At 37.8% G+C, this 25,035-nt stretch overlaps 1 long non-coding RNA gene across 1 annotated transcript in view; it reads left to right on the top strand.

Annotated features, from left to right (window-relative positions):
• Positions 1 to 24,654, top strand: part of LOC128642600 (uncharacterized) — a 53,673-nt gene extending 29,019 nt beyond the window's left edge. Inside the window, exons 2-3 of the long non-coding RNA XR_008399691.1 lie at positions 4,956 to 5,027; positions 24,582 to 24,654. This is a non-coding gene — a long non-coding RNA (uncharacterized LOC128642600). The remainder of the gene's footprint in view (positions 1 to 4,955; positions 5,028 to 24,581) is intronic.
• The last annotated feature ends 381 nt before the right edge of the window (positions 24,655 to 25,035 follow it).

Below are 25,035 nucleotides of genomic sequence, written 5' to 3'. Positions count from 1 at the left end.
CTCAATAAAAAGATTTGAAAAAAAAAAAAAATAATCCTCAAAAATACAACTTGCCTAATAATTCTGCACTCCCTGTATTTTACACCCAAATGAAAAGGTACATGCTACATAACAATGGTGATAGATAGCTTATAGCAAAGGAACCCAAAGATACTGTATAAATTAGATTGGGGTACTTGTAATATATATATATATATATATATATATATATATATATATATAAAATAATAATAATTTTTTTCTAACTATTGAAAAAAGTTATAATAAAATGATGCAGTAATGTGCACTCACTGAAAGAAAAAACTGCCCCAGCAATGTTCTGCAATACAAAATAATACAACTCTTTAACATTAAACAATTATAGAAAAATGATAAATCCCTGCTTTACAGAGTACAAATGAAAAAAAATAATAATGCAGTAATGTGCAGTTAAATTGTGATTCAAAAGGTTTGAAATATTTTTTTCCCAACAAAGGCAGAAGTCCTACCAGTCCCAGCTATGCCCCCACTGCAATATGTAAAAAGCTACAGCTCTTCAACACTAAACTACTAAAGAATAAATCTAAATCCCTGGTCCCCAGAGTGAAAATAATACATAATGCACTGCAAGAAAACATCTGATTCTGCACACACAGAGTTTATTTAACAACAAAGAGAAACAACTTACAGAGGTAACACAACTGCCCTGACCAAATCTGAAGTGACTGTGATTAAAGATGGCTAATGTGCACTCAGACTCCCACCTTCCTGTTCTAGGGTGAAAGTGGATTGGAGGTATTGAATGCCTTATTTGCTGCCCCTCACATCAATCATTTAGTGATTCTCTTTCAGGATTGGACAGGGGAAGTTCTACACATGAATGGTCAGACCACCTGTACATCACTACAAATGAAGGAGCTGATTCGTAAAAGGATCTCCCCCCTTTCCTGTGTACTCCATCACTTTTATTTTGTCTCCAAAAGGGCCAAACAAAAATTTAAAAAAATGCAACTGACAAACATGAAAAATTTTGTTAGTTGTCTATTTTGATCCCCAGTCAATTTGTCAAATCACTATGACGACAAATACAGTGGCCAGTTAGGGACAGATATAAATGATCTGTACTGTTTAAAGGGATAGTAAACACCAAAAATCTTATTGTTTAAAAAGATAGATGATCCCTTTATTTACGATTCCCCAGTTTTGCATAACCAACACTGTTATAGAAATATACTTTTTACCTCTGTAATTCCTTGTATCTAAACTTCTGCTTACTGCCTCCTTATCTCAGATCCTTTGACAGACATGCATTTCAGGCAATTAGTGCTGACTCTTAAATAACTTCACGTGCATGAGCACAGTGTTATCTATATGAAACACATGAACTAACACCCTCTAGCTGTGAAACATTTTTAAATGCAGAGGCGGCCTTCAAGGGCTTATAAATTAGCATATGAGCCTACCTAGGTTTAGCTTTCGTCTAAGAATAACAAGAAAACAAAGCAAATTTAATGATAAAAGTAAATTAGAAAGTTGTTTATAATGACATGCCCTATCTGAATCATGAAAGTTTAATTTGGACTTTACTATCCCTTTAAGCAATCACTATGTAGAAAGTTGCAGGATGAGTAAGCTAAATTGTGCAGAATACACTCCATCCACTTTGGTTAGAATAGAAAAGAAAACGTTTTCTGATTTAAAGTGAATGTCAAGTCACGTTCACCACTCTTCCTCATCTTGTTACCTAAAATAAACGTTAGTTTAATTCATCATTTTTTTATAATTTAAGACTAAAACCATAATCGAAGGATTTATAAACCTACTTTGCTTACTTTCTTCCTCCGCCCGCCATCTTGTCCCTCGTATCTAATTTGATTGACATTGCCCTTAACGAATTCTAGCTCATACCCCGTGGCGTCCAGCCCCTTTTTGCACACGTAACGCGATCAAACTGCGCATGCGTTCCCTAACAAATCGTCATTGACAATCCATGCTCGTTCACATGTAGCGCATGCGCAAACAATTCCGAACACCTAACGCATGCGCAATGTCTATCTACCTGTCAACCGCGGTCCGCGATCCCCAATAAAGTGTTTAACCCCTAAACCGCCGCTACCTAATAAAGTTATTAACCCCTAAACCGCCGCCATCTAACTTAGCTACCCCGCCGCCATCTACCCCATCTACCCCGCCGACATTTATCAGCCAATCGGAATTTGACGGACACCATCTTGGATTACGTCATTTAAAGGCACCTCATTCGTCAGGAAGTCGTCGTGCCGGATGGATGCTCCGCGGCGGAGGAGCGAAGAAAGAAGATTGAAGATGCCGCTTTGCTTGAAGACATCACCGGATGGAAGAAGACTTCTCTGCAGCTTGATTGAAGACATCGCCCGGATCGGATGAAGAGTTCTGCTCGGCTGGGTGAATGCAAGGTAGGGAGATCTTCAGGGGGGTAGTGTTAGGTTTATTTAAGGGGGGTTTGGGTGGGTTTAGAATAGGGGTATGTGGGTGGTGGGTTGTAATGTTGGGGGGTGGTATTGTGTTTATCTTTACAGGCAAAAGAGCAGTTTTCTTTGGGGCATGCCCTGCAAAAAGCCCTTTTAAGGGCTGGTAAGGTTAAAGAGCTTTGAACTTTTTAAATTTAGAATAGGGCAGGGAATTTTTTTATTTTGGGGGGCTTTATTATTTTATTAGGGGGCTTAGAATAGGTGTAATTAGCTTAAAAATCTTGTAATAATTTTTTTTATTTTTTGTAAATTAGTGTTTTGTTTTTTTTTGTAATTTATTTTAGATTATTTTATTGTATTTTAGTTTAGATATTTGTAGTTTATTCAATTTATTGATATTGTAGGTGTATTTGTAACTTAGCTTAGGATTTATTTTACTGGTAAATTGGTAATTATTTTAACTAGGTAGCTATTAAATAGTTATTAACTATTTAATAGCTATTGTACCTAGTTAAAATAAATACCAAGTTACCTGTAAAATAAATATAAACCCTAAAATAGCTACAATGTAATTATTAATTACATTGTAGCTATCTTAGGGTTTATTTTATAGGTAAGTATTTAGATTTAAATAGGAATATTTTCATTAATAATATTAATATTATATTTATTTTAATAAGAGTTTAGTTAGGGATGTTCGAGTTAGATAGGGTTATTATACTTAATATTTAGATAATATAATAACGATATTAACTATATTAACCCTAATATAATTAGGGTTAATATAGTTAATATATATAATATAATAACTATATTAACCCTAATATAATTAGGGTTAATATAGCTGGCGGCGGTGTAAGGGGGATTAAATTAATGGTTAATACATTTATTATAGGTAGGGCCGGTGTAGGGGGATTAGATTAGGGGGTAATACATTTATTATAGGTAGGGCCGGTGTAGGGGGATTTAGATTAGATGCAAAAGAGCAGTTTACTTTGTGACAAAGCCCCACCAAAAGCCCTTTTAAGGGCTGGTAAAAGAGCTGATTACTTTAGGGCAATGGCCCGCAAAAAGCCCTTTTAAGGGCTGGCAATAGAGCAGTTTACTTTGGGGTAATGCCACGCAAAAAGCCCTTTTCAGGGCTATTTGTAGGGTTAGACTTGGGTTTAGTGGTAAGGGATAGTTTAGTATTTTAGGGGTTAAATAATTTAATATAGGTGGCGGCGTGGTAGGGGGATTAGATTAGGGGTTAATTAATTTAATATAGGTGGCGGCGGGGTAGGGGGATTAAATTAGGGGTTAATAATTTTAAAATAGATGGCAGCGGGGTAGGAGCTCACATTAGGGGGTAGGTAAGGTAGATGGCGGCGGTGTAAGGGGCTCACTTTAGTGGGTAGGTAAGGTAGATGTCGGCGGTGTAAGGGGCTCACTTTAGGGGGTAGTTTAATGTAGTTGGCGGCGGGGTAGGAGCTCACATTAGGGGGTTATACTTTTATTGTAGGTGGCGGCGGGGTCCGGGAGCGGCGGTTTAGGGGTTAAATACTTTATTAGGGATCGCGGCGGTGGATCGCGGTTGACAGGTAGATAGACATTGCGCATGCGTTAGGTCTTAGGTTTATTTTGTAGCTAGTTTAGGGAGTTACGAGGCTCCAATAGACAGCGTAAGGCTTACTACGGCTGCTTTTTGTGGCGAGGTGAAAATGGAGTAAGATTTCTCCATTTTCGCCACGTAAGTCCTTACGCTGTATATTGGATACCAAACTGCGCTGGTTTGGTATACCTGCCTATGGCCCAAAAAACTATGGGCGACGGCAGAAATATACGAGCGTAACTTCTAGGTTACGCTCCTATATAGGATACCAAACCACCGCAAATTTCAGCGTCGCCGGCATTGAATACTATCATTGATAGCTAGTTATTGAATACAATGTTGCAACGATTGACGCCTGCGCTTTAGGCATAACATTTTTTGGGTCACCAGGCGCAAATCGATTGTATGGGGAATGGTGCGCATGCGCAATTGTTCCGGCAATCGGGAACGCGCATTTTAAATAATAAAGGCATTATCCGGAAATACATGGAGGGTGGAGCTAGGAACGGCCGGGAATGTAAATATAAAGTGTATTTATAACTATAATATACATAAAAAAAAAAAAATAAAGTTGCGATCATACTATATACCAGATGAGGAATAGAATACAGGCTGCAAAAACCAAAAACTTTACATTCACTTTAAGTTAGTAGAAAAACAGATCAAATATAGAATTAAAATACACAACTTTTATTTCCCTATGCATAATAAAATACTTTATGGCACATTATATTTTGAGTTTAATGTCTCTTTAGGTATTATACAACAATTTCTATACTTTTAAGTTATAAAATACCATCTTATTCTCCATGTGTGATGTACTAGGGGTAATCTTTGTCATGTATACAGTGAAAAATGAGTTTTTATAGCTATGTACTACTGTAAGTCTTTATAATATAGTATTTATGTATTTTCTTGTTTTTATTATTTTGCAGATAAGGGGTAGAGGATTGGGCCGTTTTCTTCATCAGAATTAGTAGACCTTCCCATGTGCTGTCTGCTAACAGGTACTCACATGCTGACATACATGAGATGTAATATTACTCCATATGACAGGGATTGGAACTCAATGCTGAAATTCTTTTGTTAGTAACTTGTATAACTTTTTAGCTACATGTAATGTCACAGGGTCGTCATCCTCACAAAGTTTTAAGCGTGGATGACAACCAAGAGTTAATTTAACGCTCCACTTGTAATCTAGCCCATTATTCCTTAGATGTACATAATGAAAATCAAAGTATAATGTCAGTGAATTAATATATCTGTGATGCTAGTTGTCTAATTCCATTGTCAGGGTGGAGCACTGTATTAAATGACAGTATGTGTGTATATATATATATATATATATATATATATATATGCTTCGTAGTAAACAAGGGCACTCTCAGGGTTTGAATAAGCCAATAATTTATTTCAAATACAATGCATGAAAAGTCATAGTCAACGTTTGGGCTCTATCATTGAGCCTTCTTCATTCACTGCGTTCATTCTCCGCCGGGAGCACGGCTGGCTAGCCGTATTAAGCTTTAAAATCAGTCTTGAAGAAGGCTCAAAGATAGAGCCGCAACGTTGACTATGACTTTTCATGCATTGTATTTGAAATAAATTATTGGCTTATTCAAACTCTGAGAGTGCCCTCCTTTACTACGAAGCTGTGTGTCTGATTATTGAGGATTGCACCCAGGTCACTATTTGTGTACAGAGGTTGGAGTGCTGGGCCACCGGCTATTTGACATTATATATATATATATATATATATATATATACAGAGAGAAAATGGAGCAACCAGACGTGGTCTTCTTGTTCAGTGTGCTTAGAGGAATATGGCTACACCTCACTGATCAGGCCCAATGAATGCAGAAACAATCGTTGCTGTGTTCCTTGTTCAGAGAAAAATTGCCTGCTATTTCGGCGCTGGACTGACCGTAATAGGTGGGATCAGACTGATATATTACACTCTGTGAAAAGTATTACAGGGCTAAAAGAAGCTGCACCCAGGTGGTAAATCGCCATAGAACAGGCTAACAGTGTTATTGAGCTGGTTGTTCGTTCCTGTGAGTGTGCTTGGCTCTGTATGTATGTGTGTGTATATATAAATATAAATAAAATTGTTTAACTGAAAGAAGAGAAGACTGACAGTTTTCAGATTGTTGCCAGTGTTAAGTAAAAAGATACTAAAGCCTCGGTCACATTATACTCACATATAGTTGATCTGCAGCAAGTGGAGCGGAAAGAGTTGATTGTAGAACCAATACTTTCTGCAAATATTTCCGCCGGGTAATTGCCTAATATGATACAATATTTCCTAATGTGTCAGGGATTATGATCGTCTGAAGGAGCCTCAGAGATATGTTTGCAAGATCAGCATTCTGCCAATGGAACATTAGCATTTACTTGTGGAGCGTTCACATTTTCTCCTTTGCAAATGCACAAAGCTATTGGGCTTTTAATGCACTTGCTGCAGCATAAGCATACGCTAGAAGCATAATATAATTATAGGATGGAGGATGGAGGATTTATGATGATGCTATGAATGTACAGAATATTGAGTTTTGTTTTAGTCTCTTTAGAAGAAATGGATTTTTCTTACTGTATTAGTTTTGTTTAGTTTTTATATTTTTCTTATGCTTATTCCATGTGTAGATATGGTTAGGAAACATTGGGTTAATATTCATGGGAATGTTTAACCCCTTAATGACCACAGCACTTTTCCATTTTCTGTCCTTTTGGGATCAAGGCTATTTTTACATTTCTGCAGTGTTTGTGTTTAGCTGTAATTTCCCTCTTACTCATTTACTGTACCCACATATATTATATACCGTTTTTCATCATATCTTATAATTTACTATAAAAAAAATATAAAATATGAGAAAAAATGATAAAAAACACACTTTTTCTAACTTTGACCCCCAAAATCTGTTACACATCTACAACCACCAAAAAACACCCATGCTAAATAGTTTCTAAATTTTGTCCTGAGTTTAGAAATACCCAATGTTTACATGTTCTTTGCTTTTTTTGCAAGTTATAGGGCAATAAATACAAGTAACACTTTGCTATTTCCAAACCATTTTTTTTCTAAATTAGCGCTAGTTACATTAGAACACTGATATCTTCCAGGAATCCCTGAATATCCATTGACATGTATATATTTTTTAGTAGACATCCCAAAGTATTGATCTAGGCCCATTTTGGTATATTTCATGCCACCATTTCACCGCCAAATGCGATCAAATACAAAAAATTGTTCACTTTTTCACAAATTTTTTCACAAACTTTCGATTTCTCACTGAAATTATTTACAAACAACTTGTGCAATTATGGCATAAATGGTTGTAAATTTTTCTCTGGGATCCCCTTTGTTCAGAAATAGCAGACTTATATAGGTTTGGCTTTGCTTTTTGGTAATTAGGAGGCCGCTAAATGCCACTGTGCAATACACGTGTATTATGCCCAGCAGTGAAGGGGTTAATTAGGGAGCATGTAGGGAGCTTTTTGGGGTAATTTTAGCTTAAGTTTAGTGTAGTAGACAACCCCAAGTATTGATCTAGGCCCATTTTGGTATATTTCTTGCCACCATTTCACCGCCAAATGCGATCAAATTAAAAAAAAGTTAAATTTTTCACAATTTTAGGTTTCTCACTGAAATCATTTACAATCAGCTTGTGCAATTATGGCACAAATGGTTGTAAATGCTTCTCTGGGATCCCCTTTGTTCAGAAATAGCAGACATATATGGCTTTGGCGTTGCTTTTTGGTACTTAGAAGGCAGCTAAATGCCGCTGCGCATCACACGTGTATTATGGCTAGCAGTGATGGGGTTAATTAGGTAGCTTGTAGGGAGCTTGCAGGGTTAATTTTAGCTTTAGTGTAGAGCTCAGCCTCCCACCTGAAACATCAGACCCCCTGATCCCTCCCAAACAGCTCTCTTCCCTCCCCCACCCCACAATTGTCCCCGCCATCTTAAGTACTGGCAGAAACTCTGCCAGTACTAAAATAAAAGGTATATTTAGGCTTTTTTTTTTTAAAGCATATTTACATATGCTGCTGTGTAGGACCCCCCCTTAGCCCCCAACCTGACTGATCCCCCACCAAACAGCTCTCTAACCCTCCCCCTCGGCCTTAATGGGCGCCATCTTGGGTACTAGCAGCTGTCTGCCAGTACCCAGTTTAGAATAAAATTGTTGCTTTTTTTTATTTTTTTCCCCCTTTTCTGTAGTGTAGCTCCCCCCACCAAAGACCAACCCCCCACCCCCTCCTAGATACCTTTGATTGTTTTTTTTTAAAACTTAAAATACCCCTTTCTCTTACTTTTATAACCAAAATGTTTCTGTAGTGTAGCGGTTCCCACCCGCTCCCGCCCCATGCACGCGCCCGCCGCCTCCCGTGCACGCGTGCGCACCCCCATCGGCCCGATCCCGATCCCGCCCCCTCTACATTACCTGGCCCATCGATGGCCGCCCACCCGCCTCCCAAGTCGGCTCCCACCCGCCTCCCAAGTCGGCTCCCACCCACCAACAATACCGGCCACCGATGTCCGGTGCAGAGAGGGCCACAGAGGGGCTCTCTCTGCATCAGATGGCCAAGGGATGTTATTGCAGGATGCCTCGATATCGAGGCATCACTGCAATAACCAGACAGCGGCTGGAAGCGAGCAGGATCGCATCCAGCCGCTTTAAACCCCTAATGTCGTACAGGGTACGTCGCTGGTCTTTTAAGACCAGGTTGTGTGCGACGTACCCTGTACGACGTGCGTCGTTAAGGGGTTAAAAGCTCATTATTCAGATAAAGCAAATAATTTAAAGCAATTTTCCAATTTCCTTCTATTTACACAGTTGCTTAATTTTGCTTGGTATCCTTTGTTAAAGGGACATGAAACCCATTTTTTCTTTCATGAGTTAGGTAGAGCTTACAATTTTAAATAACTTCAATGCATTTATCATACCTAGGTAGCCTCAGAAGCAGTTGATTGGTGACTGCACATAAATGCCTCTTGCCATTGGATTTCAGCTAGCTTCCAGTAGTGCAATGCTGCTCCTTCAACAAAGGATTCCAAGAGAATGAAGCAAATTAGATAATAGAAGTAAAATGGAAAGTTGTTTAAAATTTTATATTCTATCTGAATCATGAAAGAAAACATTTAGCTTTAATGTCCCTTTAAGGGAGCAGCAATGCACTATGTAGAGCAAGCTGAAAACATTTGTTGAGCCAATAGAAAAAGGAATATATTTGCAGTCACCAATGTATGTATTTATTTAGGTGCCCGGTGAGTGCACCTCTCTGCTGCAGGATGTATGTATTTATTTAGGTACCCGTTGAGTGCACATCTCTGCTGCAGGATGTATGTATTTATTTTGGTGCCCGGTGAGTGCACCTCTCTGCTGCAGGATGTATGTATTTATTTAGATGCCTGGTGAGTTCACATCTCTGCTGCAGGATGTATGTATGTATTTATTTAGGTGCCCGGTGAGTGCACATCTCTGCTGCAGGATGTATGTATTTATTTAGGTGCCCGGTGAGTGCACATCTCTGCTGCAGGATGTATGTATTTATTTAGATGCCTGGTGAGTGCACATCTCTGCTGCAGGATGTATGTATGTATTTATTTAGGTGCCCGGTGAGTGCACATCTCTGCTGCAGGATGTATGTATTTATTTAGGTGCCCGGTGAGTGCACATCTCTGCTGCAAGATGTATGTATTTATTTAGGTGCTCGGTGAGTGCACATCTCTGCTGCAGGATGTATGTATTTATCTAGGTGCCCGGTGAGTGCACATCTCTGCTGCAGGATGTATGTATTTATTTAGGTGCCCGATGAGTGTACATCTCTGCTGCAGGATGTATGTATTTATTTAGGTGCCCGGTGAGTGCACATCTCTGCTACCGGATATATGTATTTATTTAGGTGCCCGATGAGTGTACATCTCTGCTGCAGGATGTATCTATTTATTTAGGTGCCCGGTGAGTGCACATCTCTGCTGCAGGATGTATGTATTTATTTAGGTGCCCGGTGAGTGCGCACCTCTACTGCAGGATGTATGTATTTATTTTGGTGCCCGGTGAGTGCACATCTCTGCTGCAGGATGTATGTATTTATTTAGGTGCCCGGTGAGTGCGCACTTCTACTGCAGGATGTATGTATTTATTTTGGTGCCCGGTGAGTGCACCTCTCTGCTGCAGGATGTATGTATTTATTTAGGTGCCCGGTGAGTGCGCACTTCTACTGCAGGATGTATGTATTTATTTTGGTGCCCGGTGAGTGCACCTCTCTGCTGCAGGATGTATGTATTTATTTTGGTGCCCGGTGAGTGCACCTCTCTGCTGCAGGATGTATGTATTTATTTAGGTCCACCGGTGAGTGCACATCTCTGCTGCAGGATGTATGTAATTATTTAGGTGCCCGATGAGTGCACATCTCTGCTGCAGTATGTATGTATTTATTTAGGTCCACCGGTGAGTGCACATCTCTGCTGCAGGATGTATGTAATTATTTAGGTGCCCGATGAGTGCATATCTCTGCTGCAGGATGTATGTATTTATTTAGGTCTTCGGTGAGTGCACTTCTCTGCTGCAGGATGTATGTAATTATTTAGGTGCCCGATGAGTGCACATCTCTGCTGCAGGATGTATGTATGTATTTATTTAGGTGCCCGGTGAGTGCACATCTCCGCTGCAGGATGTATGTAATTATTTAGGTGCCCGATGAGTGCACATCTCTGCTGCAGGATGTATGTATGTATTTATTTAGGTGCCCGGTAAGTGCACATCTCCGCTGCAGGATGTATGTAATTATTTAGGTGCCCGATGAGTGCACATCTCTGCTGCAGGATGTATGTATGTATTTATTTAGGTGCCCGGTGAGTGCACATCTCCGCTGCAGGATGTATGTAATTATTTAGGTGCCTGATGAGTGCACATCTCTGCTGCAGGATGTATGTAATTATTTAGGTGCCCGATGAGTGCACATCTCTGCTACCGGATGTATGTATTTACTTAGGTGCCCGATGAGTGCACATCTCTGCTGCAGGATGTATGTATTTATTTAGGTCTTCGGTGAGTGCACATCTCTGCTACAGGATGTATTTAAACAGGTGTCTGACATGGTCAGCTACAATAGATAAAAGACATGTGCGTTTGGATTCATACAAACACAAATATCACTAATGTTGCTGTAGTCTTTGCATTTTATTAAAACCGAAAATGAGTTTTTCCTTAAGCAGACAAGGGAACAAACAATTGCACATGGCACAAAAATTAATGTATGAGGTTAAAAGTGATCCAATAATATATAAGCTTCATTATTTTTCTGACTCCTTTAAAAAAAAAAATAAATATTAAAAAAAAAAGTATTTTTTTATGCTGCTGATGGCTTGTAAGAGAATCACTACTACTATTGTAACTTTCCTTAGGTTTAAGATGCTCTCCAGCTGTACCTCTGCTATCCTGGAGTTGTTCTTCATAGGAATTAATGCATTGATGAATTTATATTAACCATTTCTTGATCAGGGCAACTGTCCACGATCGTAACATAAACAAAAGCACAGACAGGATGTCACATGATTGTCACTGTGGTCACGTGACTCTAAATGTCGCTGATTGGCTCCTAGGGGACTGCCTGCGTTGCTTGGCACTTCCTCCAGTCTGATCCACTGGAGTTTTTACAAGGAGGGGGGAGCAGGAGGCCACAAAAGTTAAGACGTTCCATGCCGTCCTAAAGCTTTGAAAGCCCATCGCTTTTAGGATGGCATGGAAAGTCCTAACGGCGTCTAGGGGTGAACATACTAATAATGTTTTCAAACTTTTGCTGAAATAAACAACCCACTTAACCAATCTTGCACAAAATGAAAAATAAAAAAATAAAAATCCTTTTATGGTTTTCCGAAACAAATGATTTGTCTGTGCCCAAGTCAAATAATATGCAGAAGATAGAGCTCGTACCTTTACATAAATGAGATGTAGGGAGTCTGTATTTAAGCAGGAGTCTGAAATTGTCATGTAGCTGTCCCCAATGATCTATTTAATGGGCACCAACTCTCTCTGTCGTGATTCAGAGTATGTGATTTTAAACAACTTTCCAATTTACTTTGATTATTTCATTTTTTTTTGTTCTCTTGTTATCCTATGTTAAAAAAGGATACCTAGGTAGACTCAGGAGCTGCTGATTGGTGGCTGCATATATATACCTCATGTTATTGGCTCACCCAATGCATTTAGTTAGCTCCCAGTAGTGCACTATTGCTGCTTTAACAAAGGATAGCAAGAAATTGAAGCAAATAAGATAATAAAATTAAATTGAAAAGTTGATTAAAAGTGTATTCTGTATCTGAATCATGAAAGAAAATATAGGGTTCCATGTCCCTTTAAGCAAAAAATAGTTTATATATTTTTATATATTTTTATATTTTTTTCCTACTGTGTGTTTCACAAATTATCATTAAATAAATTTAAATTAAATTGTGTGCTTTGGATAGCTTATGTGGCATTTATATGTACAACAAATATTATAATATTGCAAAGTATTACACTTCCCCACCCAGCTAATTCATAATTCCACATGGCTGGCAAACTCTTCTTGGGCAAACACTACATGCTTATGGTTAGAGGTTTGGTATAGGTATAAATCAGGCCAAAGAGGATGTTGGTAAAGTTATTCTAGTTTTACATTTTTTAGTAGGTTTTGATTTTAAGGACCACTAAAGTCAAATTGAAAGCTTCTTGATTTATATACCTATAAACTGAGTAAGTGCAAAAGTGCACATTTGGTGTGCCAAATCACAAGAGACAAATGTGTGCAGGCACCAATTAGCAGCAGCTCCCACTGGTGTATGATTTGTGAATATTCTTTGTCAACAAGGGATACTAAGAGAACGAAGCACATTTGAAAATAGAAGTGAATTTAAAAGTGTCTTAAAATTACATGTTCTATCTGACTCATGCAAGATGCCTGGTGAGTTCACATCTCTGCTGCAGGATGTATGTATGTATTTATTTAGGTGCCCGGTGAGTGCACATCTCTGCTGCAGGATGTATGTATTTATTTAGGTGCCCGGTGAGTGCACATCTCTGCTGCAGGATGTATGTATTTATTTAGATGCCTGGTGAGTGCACATCTCTGCTGCAGGATGTATGTATGTATTTATTTAGGTGCCCGGTGAGTGCACATCTCTGCTGCAGGATGTATGTATTTATTTAGGTGCCCGGTGAGTGCACATCTCTGCTGCAAGATGTATGTATTTATTTAGGTGCTCGGTGAGTGCACATCTCTGCTGCAGGATGTATGTATTTATCTAGGTGCCCGGTGAGTGCACATCTCTGCTGCAGGATGTATGTATTTATTTAGGTGCCCGATGAGTGTACATCTCTGCTGCAGGATGTATGTATTTATTTAGGTGCCCGGTGAGTGCACATCTCTGCTACCGGATATATGTATTTATTTAGGTGCCCGATGAGTGTACATCTCTGCTGCAGGATGTATCTATTTATTTAGGTGCCCGGTGAGTGCACATCTCTGCTGCAGGATGTATGTATTTATTTAGGTGCCCGGTGAGTGCGCACCTCTACTGCAGGATGTATGTATTTATTTTGGTGCCCGGTGAGTGCACATCTCTGCTGCAGGATGTATGTATTTATTTAGGTGCCCGGTGAGTGCGCACTTCTACTGCAGGATGTATGTATTTATTTTGGTGCCCGGTGAGTGCACCTCTCTGCTGCAGGATGTATGTATTTATTTAGGTGCCCGGTGAGTGCGCACTTCTACTGCAGGATGTATGTATTTATTTTGGTGCCCGGTGAGTGCACCTCTCTGCTGCAGGATGTATGTATTTATTTTGGTGCCCGGTGAGTGCACCTCTCTGCTGCAGGATGTATGTATTTATTTAGGTCCACCGGTGAGTGCACATCTCTGCTGCAGGATGTATGTAATTATTTAGGTGCCCGATGAGTGCACATCTCTGCTGCAGTATGTATGTATTTATTTAGGTCCACCGGTGAGTGCACATCTCTGCTGCAGGATGTATGTAATTATTTAGGTGCCCGATGAGTGCATATCTCTGCTGCAGGATGTATGTATTTATTTAGGTCTTCGGTGAGTGCACTTCTCTGCTGCAGGATGTATGTAATTATTTAGGTGCCCGATGAGTGCACATCTCTGCTGCAGGATGTATGTATGTATTTATTTAGGTGCCCGGTGAGTGCACATCTCCGCTGCAGGATGTATGTAATTATTTAGGTGCCCGATGAGTGCACATCTCTGCTGCAGGATGTATGTATGTATTTATTTAGGTGCCCGGTAAGTGCACATCTCCGCTGCAGGATGTATGTAATTATTTAGGTGCCCGATGAGTGCACATCTCTGCTGCAGGATGTATGTATGTATTTATTTAGGTGCCCGGTGAGTGCACATCTCCGCTGCAGGATGTATGTAATTATTTAGGTGCCTGATGAGTGCACATCTCTGCTGCAGGATGTATGTAATTATTTAGGTGCCCGATGAGTGCACATCTCTGCTACCGGATGTATGTATTTACTTAGGTGCCCGATGAGTGCACATCTCTGCTGCAGGATGTATGTATTTATTTAGGTCTTCGGTGAGTGCACATCTCTGCTACAGGATGTATTTAAACAGGTGTCTGACATGGTCAGCTACAATAGATAAAAGACATGTGCGTTTGGATTCATACAAACACAAATATCACTAATGTTGCTGTAGTCTTTGCATTTTATTAAAACCGAAAATGAGTTTTTCCTTAAGCAGACAAGGGAACAAACAATTGCACATGGCACAAAAATTAATGTATGAGGTTAAAAGTGATCCAATAATATATAAGCTTCATTATTTTTCTGACTCCTTTAAAAAAAAAAAAAAATATTAAAAAAAAAAGTATTTTTTTATGCTGCTGATGGCTTGTAAGAGAATCACTACTACTATTGTAACTTTCCTTAGGTTTAAGATGCTCTCCAGCTGTACCTCTGCTATCCTGGAGTTGTTCTTCATAGGAATTAATGCATTGATGAATTTATATTAACCATTTCTTGATCAGGGCAACTGTCCACGATCGTAACATAAACAAAAGCACAGACAGGATGTCACATGATTGTCACTGTGGTCACGTGACTCTAAATGTCGCTGATTGGCTCCTAGGGGACTGCCTGCGTTGCTTGGCACTTCCTCCAGTCTGATCCACTGGAGTTTTTACAAGGAGGGGGGAGCAGGAGGCCACAAAAGTTAAGACGTTCCATGCCGTCCTAAAGCTTTGAAAGCCCATCGCTTTTAGGATGGCATGGAAAGTCCTAACGGCGTCTAGGGGTGAACATACTAATAATGTTTTCAAACTTTTGCTGAAATAAACAACCCACTTAACCAATCTTGCACAAAATGAAAAATAAAAAAATAAAAATCCTTTTATGGTTTTCCGAAACAAATGATTTGTCTGTGCCCAAGTCAAATAATATGCAGAAGATAGAGCTCGTACCTTTACATAAATGAGATGTAGGGAGTCTGTATTTAAGCAGGAGTCTGAAATTGTCATGTAGCTGTCCCCAATGATCTATTTAATGGGCACCAACTCTCTCTGTCGTGATTCAGAGTATGTGATTTTAAACAACTTTCCAATTTACTTTGATTATTTCATTTTTTTTTGTTCTCTTGTTATCCTATGTTAAAAAAGGATACCTAGGTAGACTCAGGAGCTGCTGATTGGTGGCTGCATATATATACCTCATGTTATTGGCTCACCCAATGCATTTAGTTAGCTCCCAGTAGTGCACTATTGCTGCTTTAACAAAGGATAGCAAGAAATTGAAGCAAATAAGATAATAAAATTAAATTGAAAAGTTGATTAAAAGTGTATTCTGTATCTGAATCATGAAAGAAAATATAGGGTTCCATGTCCCTTTAAGCAAAAAATAGTTTATATATTTTTATATATTTTTATATTTTTTTCCTACTGTGTGTTTCACAAATTATCATTAAATAAATTTAAATTAAATTGTGTGCTTTGGATAGCTTATGTGGCATTTATATGTACAACAAATATTATAATATTGCAAAGTATTACACTTCCCCACCCAGCTAATTCATAATTCCACATGGCTGGCAAACTCTTCTTGGGCAAACACTACATGCTTATGGTTAGAGGTTTGGTATAGGTATAAATCAGGCCAAAGAGGATGTTGGTAAAGTTATTCTAGTTTTACATTTTTTAGTAGGTTTTGATTTTAAGGACCACTAAAGTCAAATTGAAAGCTTCTTGATTTATATACCTATAAACTGAGTAAGTGCAAAAGTGCACATTTGGTGTGCCAAATCACAAGAGACAAATGTGTGCAGGCACCAATTAGCAGCAGCTCCCACTGGTGTATGATTTGTGAATATTCTTTGTCAACAAGGGATACTAAGAGAACGAAGCACATTTGAAAATAGAAGTGAATTTAAAAGTGTCTTAAAATTACATGTTCTATCTGACTCATGCAAGTTTTATTGTGACTTTTCTATCCCTTTAAGTAAAGTTTAGATGTTAATAGTTAAGGTTAAAAAAATGTCTAAAAGTTATAAACAAGGGGGAAAAAAAAACTTTCATGTTTCAAATAGGCCATGTAATTTTAAACAACGTTCCAATTTACTTTTATCACCAATTTTGCTTTGTTCTCTTGGTATTCTTAGTTGAAAGCTAAACCTAGGAGGTTCATATGATAATTTCTTAGCCCTTGAAGGCCGCCTCTAATCTAAATGCATTTTGATAGTTTGTCACCACTAGAGGCCATTAGTTCACGTGTTTCATATAGATAACATTGCGCTCATGCATGTGAATTTACCATGGAGACAGCTCTGATTGGCTAAAATGCAAGTCTGTCAAAAGAACTGAAATAAGGGGGCAGTCTGCTAAGGCTTAGATACAAGGTAATTACAGAGGTAAAACGTGTATGATTATAACTGTGTTGGTTATGCAAAACTGGGGAATTGGTAATTAAGGGATTATCTATCTTTTAAAACAACTAAAATTCTGGTGTTGACTGTCCCTTTAACAATATTGACATTATTACTGTCTGCTCGCTTCACTTTTACAGGTATCAAAGGGAACTTGTAAAGGTTGACCTTGGACTTGTCTTCCTTCAGTTTCATCCACTGTGTTACTAAATCTACTACTATGAATTTATTAAATTGACAGTAAAGTCAAAATTAAACTTTCTTGGTTCAGATAGAACAATGTTATACAAAGTTGCAAATAGAGTTCTATAGACACGTGCACACTCCTGAGGTCCTTTAAGCCTACTAAGGTTTATGCTTCAACAAAGGATGCAAATAGAACAAAGCAAATTTGATAATAGAAGTAATATGTAAAGTTGTTTAAAATCGCATGCCCTATCTAAATCATGAAATATTCATTTTAATGTTACTGTCCCTTTTAAAAAGATAATTAGAAAATTACCAGACAATTAGAGAATGTTTTGCTTCAGTGATTAAAGCGATATGAAACCCAAAATGTTTTCTTTCATGATTCAGAAAGAACATACAATTTTAAACAACTTTCAAATTTACTTCTACTATCAAATTTTCTATTATCAATATATTTTATCTAATGTGCTTTGTTTTTACAAAATCCTTTTTTGAAAAGCATACCCATGAAGACTCATGAGCTGGGAGCTAGCTGCTGTTTGGTTGCTGCAAACGTATGTCTTTTGTCATTAATTTACTGATGTATTCAGCTAGCTCTCAGTAGCGCATTTATTCTCCTTCAAGAAAAGATATCAAGAGAATGAAGCAAGATTGATAATAGAAGTATATTTGAAAATTGTTTACAAAGGTGTGCTCTGTCTGAATCATATCCCTTTAATCAACTCTGTTCTTGACATTTCTGAAGACTTGTGAACAGTACCAGCTATATACAGGCATGAGAATAAATAAATATGTAACCTTTTTATAAGATGCCAGAGAAAAAATATGTAGTGTAATTATAAGCTATGTTTTTTTTCCAAGTAGTCATCCCCAGTCTTTTCTTGCGGTACCTGCATTTCTATGAAGGATCCCAAGATAACAAAGTTAATTAGATTACTGAAGTAAATTGGAAGATTTTTTTTATTATTATTTTTTTTATTTACTCTCTATCTAATTCAGGAAACAATGATTCTTGCAACTTAAAACTAGGGATGTACATTCTGAATATTTGGGCTGATCTGAATGCCAAAGATGGCGACGGCAAGCCGCATTCAGCAATTATCGGAGCTAGATTTATTCGTGTTAAAGTGCAACCCACTAAGATCTGTGTAAATCCAGATCTAAGTGTGTTGCACCTTCACAAAATGAAATTGAGCTCTGACAATTGCCAACTGCAGCTTGCAGCCGCCATCTTTGGCATTTAGATTATCCCAAATACTCCGAATATACATCCCGAGTTAAAACTGAATCCTAAGAAATGAACTTCTTCCTAATACACCCAACCTTTGGGCACCATGTACGAAGCAGCGGTCATTAGCTCGCTCTCTGTGATTGATAGCCCCTTCTCTTGCGCGATTGGTCCCTTCTCTCACACTCCTCAGAGTATGTAATGAATCATACGGGCAAGCAGACCTGCTGCCCGTATGCAGCAAAGGCGTGCGTACAGCTTCTTAAGTTGAGAACTTGCTGTCCGCATGCCTTTTAATAAATTGAGCCCTTAATGATAATCTAGAATGTGATTTATTTTCTATGATCATCAGTAAATCATATATATATACTTTTTTTTTGCTTATATAATTCTGTGTTTGATAAATTGACTTGTATCAATAGCTACAACTAGAGAAATGAGGGCTTTGCTCTAAATAAGGTAGAGATTCCAGCTCCGAGTCTCACACACCAGTGCACTTTTGTGTTGCGCTTCCCAGTAACATGATATGCATATTCTTCTTCTAATTTTCATTTGTGCTGCAGAAGCATCCAGATTACTGGAGCACAAACACAGCTCTGCGGGTCCAGAAGTCATCTGGAGTGACACTTGAAATTAGCACTGCTCAGACTTCACCCAGTGCTTGGATATGGAAGCTCTGTTCTGCCTTATATTGATGCCTGAAACAGCTGAAAACTGTTTAACGTTTCCAAAATAACACATTCTACCATCCAGATTCAAACTAAAAGCATTGGTTCTAAGCTAACTACATTTTAAGCAACTTTCTAATTTACTTCTATTATCATTTTTTCTTTATTCTCTTGGTATCTATTGTTGAAAAGCAGGCAAGTAAGCTTAGTAGCCGGCTCATTTCAGAAGCAATATATGGCAGCAGTTTTGCAAGAATGTTATCCATTTGCAAGAGCAGTAGAGGGCAGCACTATTTCCTCCAGACGCCTACCTAGGTATCTCTTTAACACAGAATATCATGGGAACAAACAAATTTGATAATGCAAGTAAAATGGAATCTTTTATAAAATGCTATGCTCTGTCTGGGGTAACTATTTCCTGTCTGTTCTTTGTGTGTGTTTACATCTTGTCTCTGTCCATGCTCATTTCTTAGTGTGACTTTAGGTCTCACTTTCTTTACTGGAGCAAGCTTTAACAGTCCCTACAACATCTCTGCAATATGACCTTAGAGGGGAGATCTACAGATCCTCTACCAATTTCTGCTAGGTGTGTTCCTTGCATACAAGATTTAGTTTGTTCCCCAGGACAATTATGCGTGTCCTATGTGTATCATTTTTCTACTAGACTTGTGCAGCTTCGAAAAATTCGTTTCGGTTCGGATCGATTCGAATTTCGGTTCGGATCTATTCAAATTCGGAAAAAATTGGAATTAATTCGTTTAGGATTCATTCGGATTCTTTCAGATTCGGAAAAAAATTGTTTTGATTCTGTTCGGTTTGATTCGATTCGAATCGATGCGGAAATTTGGAATTTCGGTAAGTGTTAGGTGGGATGTGCTGTGTATTACACTAGTATTATGTACTGTATATTAGGTTTAACCCATAGTAGAGTGATAAAACCTAATATACTGTACAATACTAGTGTAATACACGGCCATCCGAATCTACCGAATACATCCAAATCGATGTATTCGATTCTATTCAGATTTATTCGGTAGATTCGGCAGTATTTTAATTCGGAAATTCGAATCAATACGAATCTCTGAATTTTTCGAATTTTCCGAATTTCCGAATCGATACGAAACAAATCGCACATGTCTATTTTCTACTACAAGACAAACTAATGTCATATCAGGGTATGGTCAATATTCATCCTCCCATTGCTGCAGCTTTGAGAGGTCCGCTGTATTTTTTTTCCACGATTAAAGAGTTACTTTCATTCTACAATTACTGAAGTATTAGAGTATATGTCTCCTGCAGGCAAATAAAACATTTGCTTGCAGAGAGTAATACTGCCTGACCTTGCATCTATTTTGGACATCTTGTAAGAGCTGTACATCTCTATGTTTTCCTAAGAATTTTGACCTAGAAGATTCAGATATCTCATAGGAAGGAGAGATTTTATCTGATTGCCCAGGATCCTGCCATGGATTTGAAATCAGAGACGCTTTCCTTTATCTTTAGAATGAAGCTTTACATTTGTTGCTATGCAAGGTTTTACTGACCTTGGGTGTGCAGGCGCCTGGATCTTTGGAAGGGAAGTCTGTTTAATAACTTGACTTATTACTCAAATACTGGTCCAAAAAGCAATTTCAAAGGTTATTTCAAAGCAATAGAATAAAGCTGGAGTTCGGCTTGTCCCTTCCACAAAATTTAAAAAGTAGTTCCCAGTCACAAACTCAAATGAGTCTATTTAAGAGCCTTGGGGTTTAAACAGGGATACCACAATGTTTTCAAGACCTGGAAGATATGGAAGATAATTATGCCAGTTCTACAATCAAAAAGAACTCAAGGTTTTTATTCAAATATATTCATAGTTCCAAAGAAGGTTGGAAATTTCAACCTTTTTTTTGGCTTGGTCCAAGAGAATCAGTTTTTGAATACAATATAAAGGATTTCTACTTGGACAGAGATAATTTCCAATGTTCTCATGCGGAATTATCTAGACAAGCTTTTCCAGTTTGTAGCTCCTTGACTCTTCAGACAAAAGTTTCCTTTCTAGGTGTGTTCATTGATTCTGTAGCCATTCATCTATCTCCCACAGAATGATGCAGAACAAAGTTACAGAGGGCTTGTGCCAAGGTACAGGTTCTGTCATATCCTTCGGTTGCTCAGTGCATGGAGGTAGTGGGCTTTATGGTGGCAGCGGCTTCCCGTGCTATTCCTTTTGCAAGATCTTACTGCTAAAGCAGTTGATCTTCCGGGAATTCAAGAACAAGCAGTTTTGGGTGTTAATTAGACATGTGCGATTCGGTTCGATTCGGAAATTCGGCAAATTCGGCGATTCGGATCAAACCGAATTTCCGAATTAAAATGTTGCCAAATTTTCCGAATCGAACCGAATTGAATCGATTCGTAAATTCGGATAGCCATTGGGATTACACTAGTATTATACTGTACAGTATGTTAGGTTATCACCTAATATACAGTATAATACTAGTCTAATCCCACCTAACACTTACCGAATTGCCGAATTTCCGAACCAAATCCAGCCGAATTTCTTTGAATCCGAATGAATCCGAAACAAATCGATTCGAAATTTTCCGAATTCAAATCGATCCGAACCGAACTTCGAAAAATTCCGAATCGATCCGAACCGAATTTTTTCGCCATGCACATGTCTAGTGGTAATTACCTCAGGTACCAGTTTGTCAGGATGAGGCACAGTCTGGGAGTTTCAAAGAGTATATGGGAGGTGACGTTACCAATCAATGCTCTGTATCTCTATGCTATTTTCTTTCCTTTTAAAAAATAAAATCTAAACACTCTCCATAAATAAGTCCCTAGATGTCTACTCCAGAGATGTCAATAACAAAAAGTAATAACAATAATTCTCACTACAGTGAAACTCGTACTTTCCCGTCCGAGACTTTGCAAACATGATTTGATTTTTAACCTGAAAACTAAACTTTGCTCAGTTCCGCTGATGAATAATTTAATCTTTTTTTTTTTTTTTTTTTTTAAAAAGACAAGAAATAAATATATGTGAGTGTGTCTCTGTGGAAAACAATAAACACCTTATAAAGAGTTGTTGTGATCTAATACAGAATAAATTACCCATAATGAAGCCAGGATGTGCCGGAAGATGAGAATGCCTCTCTGCACCTCAGTCGAGGCGATAACAATGTTTTCACCTTCTGTCTCATCCAGTTATTAATTTTTTTTGCCTTCTTGTTAGACATTTTTATGCAAAACGTATTTGATTTTTCCCACTGCAATATTCTGGCTCTTACCATGTCTGTGTTATTTTATATTTTAGAAATTATTCCAGCTGTATCATTTGCATGAATAAAATTTGATGTAACCCTTAACGGGAGACTTTCATATGCGTATACACAAATGGAATGCGAGTAAACATATTTAACAATTCTTATTTGTTATTACATTGTATTATTTGTTAGTACATTGTATTATTTGTTAGCACATTGTATTATTTGTTAGTACATTGTATTATTTGTTAGCACATTGTATTATTTGTTAGTACATTGTATTATTTGTTACCACATTGTATTATTTGTTAGCACATTGTATTATTTGTTAGCACATAGTATTATTTTTTAGCACATAGTATTATTTTTAGTACATTGTGTTATTTGTTAGCACATTGTATTATTTGTTAGCACATTGTATTATTTGTTAGCACATTGTATTATTTTTTAGTACATTGTGTTATTTGTTAGCACATTGTATTATTTGTTAGCACATTGTATTATTTGTTAGCACATTGTATTATTTTTTAGTACATTGTGTTATTTGTTAGCACATTGTATTATTTGTTAGCACATTGTATTATTTTTTAGTACTTTGTGTTATTTGTTAGCACATTGTATTATTTGTTAGCACATTGTATTATTTGTTAGCACATTGTATTATTTGTTAGTACATTGTATTATTTGTTAGTACATAGTATTATTTTTAGCACATTGTGTTATTTGTTAGCACATTGTATTATTTGTTAGTACATTGTATTATTTGTTAGCACATAGTACTATTTTAGTACATTGGGCTCCATGTACTAAGCTGTCTGCGAGGTCTTCGTGACTATTTCCGTCTAAATTTCTGCGTGCGGATCAATAACCGTATGTACTATGCCACGAATCCATTGAAAACCTTACATTAACATATGTCGAGCGAACTTGTCCGCAACTCTTGAATTCCAGTCTTTTTTGTAGCTCGAAAATACTCGCTCGACATAAATCTCACACAAAACAGTAATTACTAAACTATCTATTTATACGCTCGTGAATTTCTCCGCCCCTACCTCGTGAAAAATCCCTCGCCAGCTAATAGGTGGCGAGCACCATAATAAACAATCGGGTCTATAAGATAAACGCCTACAACTGATTTAAAAGAGGGGTACAATTGAATCGTTACTCACTTTTGATCCTGCTAGCCATGGAGACACTTCTTCAACTTTATATTATTCGTCTGATGCAAATCAGGGGTAGAAGGCAAATTCGTCAACCTGATGCCCCAAATCCAGTTAGAAGAAGGAGATTACAGCGGGTATTCCTTCCTCGGGTTCCTTTAGATGCCCTTTCCGATAGAGAGGTTATTCAAAGGTTCCGTCAGGATCGACATTCAATATTGACTTTATATGCTCAAATAGCACATTTTCTAGAGCCTGTGACGGCTTGTTCAAGGGCAATTCCCGGAATCCTCAAGTTTCTTGCTGCCTTGCACTTTTTTGCCACCGGATCATTTCAGGCAGTGTCCAGCATCATCATTGGTTTCAGTCAGTCTGCCTTTTCTCGTCATCTATCCAAAGTTATCGATGCACTCATGCATATATTCCCCGAATATGTTTGTCTACCATCTACCACAGAAGAGTGGCAATCGATAAAGTCGCAATTCTACAGTGTGGCTGGAATGCCAAATGTTCTTGGGGCAATAGACTGTACCCATATTGCAGTTCGACCGCCCCGTTTACGGGAGGAGATTTACCACAACAGAAAGTCATGCCATTCCTTGAATGTACAGATGGTGTGTGACCCGAAAATGAGAATAATAAGTGTGAGATCAAATTACCCTGGCTCCTGCCATGATGCTTATATCCTTCGGCAGACCGGACTGTATCAAAAATTCGAGAATGGAGAGATGCCAGAGGGATGGTTATTAGGTAAGCTTAAAAGGAACTATAAACCCTTTTTTTCATGATTTAGAAAGAGCATGTCATTTTAAACAACTTTCTAATTTACTTCTATTATCGAATTAGCTTTATTCTTTTGATATCACTTGCTGAAAAGCATATCTCGATATATGCTCATTAGCTGCCGATTGGTTGCTGCACCTAGAGGCCTTGACTGATTGGCTCACACATGTGCATTGCTATTTCTTCAACAAAGGATATATAAATAATTCTTAAAAATACATAATACAAGTAAATTGTAAAGTTTTTACTATAAATTTATACTAATTTGACGCTAGCCTCGATAACTAATAAAAATTCTTTTTTCTTTGAACGAAAATTGAAAATTGACTTACTTTAATAATTTTATTTTTTTTTATTACAGGGGATGCCAGTTATCCTTGTTATGAATGGCTTCTGACACGCTATAATAACCCCCAACTCAGGAAACATATTTGTTTTAATGAAGCACACAAGAGCACAAGGGGTGTCATTGAAAGGACTTATGGATTGTTGAAAATGAGGTTCCGATGTTTGGACAGATCTGGCGGTGCAATGCAGTATTCTTCTGAAAAAGTAGCAAGAATCATATTAGTTTGCTGTGTTTTGCATAATATTGCCACAAAAGGAGGATGCCCCATTGTTGACGATATTGCCATGCCTTTTAATGATTTTCCCGAAGAAATTTGCAGAGAAAACACAAATAGACGTGGCATGGCCACAAGGGATATGGTTTCTAACCAATATTTTGATGATTGATCTTTATCAAAAAATTATTTACTTGTATGCAAATTGTGTTCGGTAGTTATGTGTTATTTTTTGTTCAAATAAAATTTTTG

Source organism: Bombina bombina, chromosome 12 (genome assembly GCF_027579735.1).
Source record: "Bombina bombina isolate aBomBom1 chromosome 12, aBomBom1.pri, whole genome shotgun sequence".
NCBI classification, from domain to species: Eukaryota; Metazoa; Chordata; class Amphibia; order Anura; family Bombinatoridae; genus Bombina; species Bombina bombina.
Note: the sequence above shows the minus strand (reverse complement) of the source record. Positions and strands in the feature narration are given on the sequence as shown.